The sequence below is a fragment of the Peromyscus californicus genome, unplaced genomic scaffold (genome assembly GCF_007827085.1).
Source record: "Peromyscus californicus insignis strain IS unplaced genomic scaffold, ASM782708v3 Scaffold_3__1_contigs__length_106647218, whole genome shotgun sequence".
Taxonomy (NCBI): Eukaryota; Metazoa; Chordata; class Mammalia; order Rodentia; family Cricetidae; genus Peromyscus; species Peromyscus californicus.
Genome location: NW_026294551.1, coordinates 5,609,789 through 5,618,835, shown reverse-complemented (window position 1 = coordinate 5,618,835; position 9,047 = coordinate 5,609,789).

Genomic DNA, 9,047 nt, shown 5'->3' with positions numbered 1-9,047 from the left:
CCAGGACAGGCACAAAGCTACACAGAGAAACCCTGTCTCGGAAAAAAAAAAAAAAAAAAAAAAAAAAAAAAAAACCAAAAAAAAAAAAAAAAAGAAAAGAAAGAAAGAAAAGAAAAAGAAAAAAGATCTCTGATTTGATACAAAAAGGTAAATTAAGACTTCGCCAGTTGACAGGAAATTGGACCCAGCAGAAATTGTAGTACCTTTTACTAATGAGGAAATTTCATCACTATGGAAAGATAATGAAGATGGCAGAGAGCCTGCAGTAACTTTTTGTTGCGGTAATGCCCGCGTTATTGGTACCCGTTCACCATGTCTGAGTGAGGGGCTATGGATTAAAAAATAAGAGACAAAAGACAGCGAGTCATTTGCCATGGCTGAATGCCGAGTGCCAGCCAAATGCCGTTTATTGAAAGAGGGAGGAAACCTTAAATACAGGTTTACAGCACAATGGCGGATCCCCGGAGGGCAGAAGTTCGCTACATTCTTGCATCTAAGCTGTTTACACCAAATGCAGGATACACAAACAAAGAACCTCTGGTGATCGTTAGGTGAGAAGGAAACCGGCAGGGATTCTGCATAGGGAGGACATCTGGTCAATGTCAGCAAGCAGGCAACTGTAGTGGGTAGCCATTCCAGCTTTGATCTGGAAGTTCCAACCCCCATTGAGACTTCGGCAACTGTCACGCCTACAAGGCGTGGCAAAGGGAGGCACCTGGAGACCTGAGATCTGGATGGGTGGCGCACTCACTCGGTTCCGTGACCTTGGACGGTGAAGGTGGGCCAAGGAGAGCTCCAGAGAACACCGCCGGACTGCGATTCACCTTCCCCAGACCCCACGACCTACCTATCCCTTAACTTGTAAGTTACACCATTAAATAAATCTCCTTTTAACTACGTGGAGTGGCCTTAATAATTTCACCAATAGGCAACAGTTTACTCAAATGGTAGGCCAGGGCCCTACAGGTCCCCCCTTTTTACTAAAAAATGAGCTTCTGACTTAGGTTGCGTGGGACGTCAGCAGGTCACCTTACCGGTCATGGAGACACCTGCCCAGGCCACACAGGCACTCTGTCTTAGGTTGATGACCTCCCCCAAGCATTACCCGTCTCTGAATACTCATTATCATACAGACTCAATCACGTGAGCTGTAGAGTGACTGCAGCCAAAGATCTCAAAGTGGCGCTGGGCTTGCAATCTGTGCGACACAGAAAAGACCAACAGAAGTCCTAACCCACCCATAGTCAGGAGGCTAAAGGCAATTGAGCCATTCCCTTCCTAAACGAGCCTTACTGCAAATTGGAGTCCTTGTAAGGTGGTATCCCATAAGCAAATGGAACTTGAGTTTTAATAATTTTTACAACTTTCAAAACCAATTTAAATGTATAATAGTAGAATTAAATTTATCATGCCCAATAAAATTAAAGATTAACTAACTGTGGTAGCTATTTTTGCTGCCAGGGTCTCCATTGTGCTAGCTGTAGTAACCAATTATGAAATAGCAATCCCAGAAGCAATAGCAGCAGTGGCCACCACCGCTATAACAGCAACAACGGCAACAGCGATGTCAGAGTCTCTTCTGGAGTGTGTGAGCATCATCTGTGTCTAACCACCACAGTCCACTGGCATGGACGCAGCTCCAGGAACACGAACCACCAAGGCCCATTTTTCTTGATCCCAGCACTACTTAGGCTGGCAGCTCTGCAAAAGAATAGCTGAGAACCATAAAGAAAAACAGACAACAAACAAGGAGCAGAACTAATGGTCTCATTAATGGCTACATTCAGGCTCACAAATTTTAAGGTATCTTCAAGAGAGGCTAGATGAATTTCAGGAGGCCAATAAATGTTACACAGAACCACTCCTGAAAAGTAGGTACTACACCAGCTTGAAGAGGATTGTGAAAATGAAAAGGCTTCGCTGGCATGCTATTGTTAACAAATGAAGGTCAGTGACCTTCAGAGTTATCCTTAATCTCCAAGGTGTCTGGGTGACACATTCTTAAATTAAACATACTTGAAAGAGCAGTTACCATACATTACCTTCTGGAGAATCCAACCGCATGGCTACAGTTCCTAGGCTTACATTAATGCTTGCCAAGGCTGGCCGTATTGGGCTCTCAATCCCCATTGGCATCAGAAGGGGAGAGTTTTTCACGAAGGCCCAATAGGTCTCTGCCATGTTGTGATTCAGCAGCAGTCACAGGGCGCACACAGCGTTCAGGAACCCAAAGAGGAACCTCATTGTCCTGTGGGAAGACACAAACAGATCCCCGGGCCCACACCAAGACCTGATCAGGTCCCCTCCAAGTGCCAGTAGAAAGATCCTTCCATCGTACCAGAGGATGATTTGCAACAGGAGCCCTCCAGTGCTTATCTGCAGTGGATACTCCAGCAGAATCCACCAATAAAAAATTTAAAATATATAAAACAAGGGAAAGAATAGAATGTGGAGAGGAGAGATGAGCCCCTAGTTCCCCCCTTTTTACTTTAGCAATATATGTTTTTAAGGTATGATGGCAGCGTTCTACTATAGCCTGTCCTTGAGGATTCTAAGGAATACCAGTCTTATTAACAATAGAAAAGTCTTGGCAGAATTTTGAAAATCCCGTACTGCTGTAGGTGGGACCATTATCAGTCTTTATGCATTTTGGCACTCCCATATAAACAAAAGCATGAAGACAATGATTCTTCACATCCTTAACCTTTTCTCCTGAATGGGCAGAAGCAAAAATTAGAGAAGAATATGTATCAATAGACACATGGACATATTGTAGTTTTCCAAAGGAAGGCACATGTGTGACGTCCATCTGTCACACATGATTAGGTAAAAGTCCTCGGGGATTAACTCCCAAATGAGGAACAGGTAAAAATTCAGCACAAATAGGACATGATTTAACTATCTGGATGGCTTGTTCCCGGGTTATGCCTGTATGATGACGAAGAGATCCAGCATTAAGATGATAACGTTGATGCAACTGAGTAGCCTTATCAAAGGCAGAACAAACTAATGTGACAGCCATACGAGTAATGGCATCAGCCCTCTGATTACCTTCGCTTACAGGTCCAGGCAATTGGGTATGAGCTCTAATATGCACCAACAATGCTGAGAAATATTAGGTGACTGTCCAGGCTGCCAGCTGTCTCTGTCTACTCTTGCAAGATTCCCGAAAGTTGCTTGCATACATCTTCCATTTCTCAGGTACCTTCTCAGGTCTTTGATGGGATTGAAGATTAGCAGTTATAGTTACAACTTAATTTATATATATATATATCTTAGGTAGAACATATTAAGTATTAGATTCAGGTTCTTTAGAATAGGACACTTTTTGGAATGGTCTTTGTAACACACCATTTACCTATGCTCTAGACTTCTCTGGATTTTAGTATGTGTTTCTTGCCTGATATTGTTCGCATTGGTTGTAGTTCCATCTTATCTAGGTCATTATCCCTCATTACTCCTTGACAACATTTGATAACCATTCCTTTGTATATAGTCTTGTATTAGGTTAAACCTTCTTATTTAGACAAAAGGGGGAGATATAGTGGGTAGCCATTCCAGCTTTGATCTGGAAGTACTACTCCCATTGAGGCTTTTGGTAACTGTCATGCCTACAAGGCGGGGCCAAGAGAGGACCCTGAAGACCCGAGATCCGGATGGGCCAGCTCTCTTGGTTCCTGGACCCTGGACGCTGGAGGTAGACCGAGCAGAGTTCTCCAGAGAACACCGCCGGACTGCTCCACACCTTTCCCAGACCCTGTTACCTATCCCTTCCCTGGTAAGTTACCCCACAAAATAAACCTTCCTTTTAACTACGTGGAATGGCCTTAATAATTTCACCAGTATAGGATGGCTGATGGTTTTAAATCCTACAGTGCACACTACATCTCCTGGTTCCCTTCCTTTCAGGGAATTCTCATGTTCTGTCTTGGTCTCCCTCTCTGTCTCTGTATGACTCTGTAAGAACTTTCTGAATAGACTCATGTCAAGTCATTGCTCTTCAGCCTGGCCAGTTGGTAGAGTGTTTGTTTCACAAGGGTGAAGACCTAATTAGTTCAATTCTCAAAAGCCACACAAGAGAAAAAAAAAGGGGGATTGGGGGGAAAAGTCAGGTTATGGAAAGATGGCTCAGCAGATTAAGATGTGTGTGTGTGTGTGTGTGTGTGTGTGTGTGTGTGTGTGTGTGTGTGTGATGATGATGATATATTGTGTACCCTAATAAAATTTGCCTGAAAATCAGAGAACAGAACAGGTCACTAGATTAAACATGGAAGCCAGGCAGTGGTGGCACACACTTTTAATCCCAGTATTTGGGAAGCACACATGCCTTTAATCCCAGCCCTAGGAAGGAAGTAATAAGGCTGGATTGAGAAAGGTATGTAAGGTGTGAGGAGACAGGAACTAAACCCTTTTCTCCTGGGGAGCCTTTTTAGCGGGATCCTTTTTGGCTGAGGACTCAGAGACATTCAGTCAGAGGATTCATGGAGTTGGCAAGGTAAGAAGTGGCTGTGACTGGGTGGTGGTGGCGCACACCTTTAATCCCAGCTCTTGGGAGGCAGAGCCAGGTGGATCTCTGTGAGTTCAAGGCCAGCCTGGTCTACAGAGCGAGATCCAGAACAGGCACCAAAACTACACAGAGAAACCCTGTCTCGGAAAACCAAAAAAAAAAAAAAAAAAAAAAAAAAAAAGTGGCTTGTCCCTTTGTCTCTCTGATCTTTCAGCATTTACTCCAATATCTGGCTCTGGGTTTTGTTTGTTTGTTTTTAAAGGATTTATTTATTTATTATGTATAGAGTGTTCTGCCTGCATGTGTCCCTGCAGGCCAGAAGAGGGCACCAGATCTCATTACAGATGGTTGTGAGCCACCATGTGGTTGCTGGGAATTGAACTTGGGACCTCTGGAAGAGCAGTCAGTTGTTCTTAACCACTAAGTCATCTCTCCAGCCCCTGGGTTTTTGGTTTTTTTTTTTTAATAAGACCATTTAGGATTCATGCAACGAGTGTGTGTGTGTGTGTGTGTGTGTGTGTGTGTGTGTGAGATTTAACTCTCTCTATATATGTATTTAACTTGGTTCGACTCTGTGTGTATGTGCAATTGTAACTTGGATTCAGTTCTCATTTAAAAACATAAGAAAACAAATGTTTTTAAATAGCAACCATGTAGCTCTTCTCAATCTTGGCTGGTGTCTTCATCAGGATGTAAGCCCCCACATGGCTGGCAACCATCTTTACTAAGGTTAAAGAGTACATACCATATGACTTCACCAACTTAAGATGACTACATGACATAAAGCAACATTTGTAAAACTTCTTAGTCCTAATGAGCTCTCTGCTCAATTGTATCTCCTTTGCAACAGCAAGTCTCAAATATTTATTATTGGTATGGACTTTTGTATTTAAGGTTCTATTTGCTACAACATACTATATATGCAATTCAACTCTGGTTTACAAGATACTATATATGATGAAAAATTTAAGGTTATAAAGGTCTATTCAGATTAACAAAAGTGGATTTAAGATTTATGTCTAACTACTTTTGTCTTTGCTAACTGTTCAACATCAAGGTGCTAGAAAATTTAGATAGCATATGCTTGATATTTGATAATCAAGATTTATAAACTCCTAAGGTCTACTCAGGTTCACAGCAATATTTGTCTAGCTTTTTGTTGTTGTTGTTGTTGTTGTTGTTTTCTGTTTTTTTGTTTTTCGAGACAGGGTTTCTCTGTGTAGTTTTGGTGCCTGTCCTGGATCTCGCTCTGTAGACCAGGCTGGCCTCCAACTTAATAGAGATCTGCCTGGCTCTGCCTCCCGAGTCCTGGCATTAAAGGCGTGGACCACTGTTAGGATTCTGTACATGCACAGCTTGGGGTCTTGTCTGGAGCCATACTGCCTTAAAAGCTGGACACAGACCCCCATGTCTCTCTGCACCTCTCTAAGGCCTGTCTCGTCGCCGCCCCCCCCCCTCCAATAAAGGTCTAAAAACTAATATTGGGTTCTGCCATGGCCTGTGACTCTTCCGTTGACCAACCAGTGCCGTTCATCCTTTCAGCCACCACCTGGCTTGTCTAGCTTCTTTATCTTTTCGCACTTTGTTAAATTTCAGCTATTTGGATAAACTAAGTCACACAAAAACTGCAATATTATATAATGGTACACTATAAACGAATCAGTTAAGTTCCCAGTCTTTCTATGGACTGTATCTATGATTAAAAGGTTTATTTAGTAAGATCCAGGGCAGGTACCAAAACTACACAGAGAAACCCTGTCTCAAAAAATAAAAAAAAAAAAAAGGTTTATTAACATACTAGAAGAGCTTCAATTCAAAAATTGCTATTTTTAAAGCAAAACCCAACAGTGATGGAATGCAAAGTCCTAGCCTTAAAAGAAGCTACTAACTTATTGTAGACTGTTAAGGATAATTAAGACATGCAAATTAATAGTCACCCTATAAATGATAATATTCTTTAATGTGTTCAGAACTATACTTATAGTCATGCCAAGTGCTAATGTAATTAATTGGAGGAACAAGCCTTATTTAGCCTCCTGTATATGTTTTCAAAGTTAAGCCTTAAACAAGTAACTAGAAACAAACAACATTTGTTTAGTTTAGATATACTTAATAGATAATGGCCCTCAAAACTCTTCAGAGCCAGGGCAGTGGTGGCGCATGCCTTTAATCCCAGCACTCAGGAGGCAGGGCCAGGCGGATCTCTGTGAGTTCGAGGCCAGCATGGGCTACCAAGTGAGTTCCAGGAAAGGCGCAAAGCTACACAGAGAAACCCTGTCTCAAAAAAAAAAATAAACAAACAAACAAACAAAAAACCTCTTTTGAGATCTACTGAATATGGCATTTAAAATGTTTAATAATAAAGCTTTTCATGATAGAAAGAAATGCCAGCTCCTGGCAGCACCCCTAATCTCCTCCAAAGAAGATGATGGGGCACAGAAGAACTCCACCTGAAGCTTGCTTTTAGCCTGGCAAAGCCAGCCAATGGGTGAAAAACTGCCCTTCATGTTGCCTGCTGCCAAGACCCTGTCCAGACTGTGGACAAGCAGGACACTGGTAAGTTGATTGCCTTGTCTTGCTTAGACAAGGTAAGCTGACCCCCCCCCCACACACACACACACACCAAGTTGCTACTCCACAGGAAGGTCTGTCAGATCTTCTGTGTCTGGTGGCCAAAGAATGTTGCTGCCCTGGGACTTTTGTCCCCAACAACCATGGAGGAACCTAAGGTGATTGTCCAGGTAACTGGTAAGTCTCTGTCATTTTTAATAGACTTGGAGGCTTCTTGTTCAGTACTTCCTGCTGTCTTGGTGAAATTCATCCTTAGATCTTTGATGGTGTTGACAACTAGGCTAGTGGGCTAGTGATAGGTAGCTTTGTGAGTTTAACAGCAGAAGCCAAGACTTCAGCTGCCTTCTTAGTCTCTTCATATCTAAATGTCAGGCTTCACTTCCCTAGAGCTACTACTAGGTCTAGACACAGTTCACCTTGTTACCAAACTCAGAAAAGAGATAAACTCACAAAACGGATTTCAAAGTAACTTTTAACAATTCCTTTATTTTAAAGACACTCACTTTACAGTGACGGCCCTCAGTTATCAACCACCTATGTCTCATGATGAATGATTGGATAGAAAAAAGGCGAAAGTTTATGTAAGGACTGAAGACAGCTTAAGTTGTGAAGTTCTAAGAAAATGTTTTGGGATCTAAGAAAGTGTTTTAAGGTGTGTAAATGAAAGTTGTAAAGATCTGAGGATGTGAAAGCTTAAGTTGTGATAGGAAAGTGATTTAAGGTATAAAAAAGAGTGAAAGATGTTTCACATTTCTTTCACTGTGCTACTGTTGGGTTCTAACACTAATCAACAGAGTTCTGATAAACTATTAATCCAGCTCTGCTGCTAAAGCACTGATTACTATTATCACAGTCACAAGCTCAAGATTTTCAATGTCCTTTGATTGTCTTCTAAGTATAGACTTAAAAGTGCTTCTCGCCGGGCGTTGGTGGCGCACGCCTTTAATCCCAGCACTCCAGCCAGGCGGATCTCTGTGAGTTCGAGGCCAGCCTGAGCTACCAAGTGAGTTCCAGGAAAGGCGCAAAGCTACACAGAGAAACCCTGTCTCGAAAAACAAAAAAAAACAAAAAACAAAAAAAAAGTGCTACTCATTTTGCTAAAAATGTCTGTCTAATCTGTATACACCCAGTCTTCTAGATAGAGGGAAGAGGCCCAGCTTTCATGTCTGTATTCATACTGAAAATCAAGATCAATCAAGCTTTTGCCCTTCTGTTCCACTGGAGGTTTCTGTCCTCCCAGGGCTTGCCTTAAAGAAGGTTCACTCTTTCTTTTTTCTTTCAAGATTTATTTATTATGTATACAGTGTTCTACCTGCAAGTCAGAAGAGGGAGCCAGATCTCATTACGGATGGTTGTGAGCCACCATGTGGTTGCTGGGAATTGAACTCAGGACCTCTGGAAGAGCAGTCAGTGCTCCCCCCCCCCCCCCTTTGGCTTTTCAAGACAGGGTTTCTCTGTGTAGTTTTGGTGCCTGTCCTGGAGCTCTCTCTGTAGACCAGGCTGGCCTCGAACTCACAGAGATGCACCTGGCTCTGCCTCCTGAGTTCTGGGATTAAAGGTGTGAGCTACAGCCGCCCCGCTCAGGCAGTGCTCTTAACTGCTGAGCCATCTCTCCAATCCTGAGTGGTCACTCTTTTAACCCGAAATCATTTCTCAAGCATCTACTATGACACAAAGGTGTGAGTCTACTGCCTTTTCAACAATGTGGATTTCAGTAGATTACGAACGGTGGTAATGCTAACATATCTAAAACTTATCTCTTCTTGTAAAATGAAAAAATACTTGTAAGTTTCAGGGAATCAGCTTGAATCTACCTCTCATGGGTCAAATGAACTCCGATAAGTACTGTCAATCAACAGCATGTTTCCCCACCTGCCTATTCCTGAGGATAGGAACTCTCCCCTTTTCCCTGGTCTTGAGACTCCCTTCCCTCAACTACCAGGACCATGGGCCTAAAAGTTTCCAATGG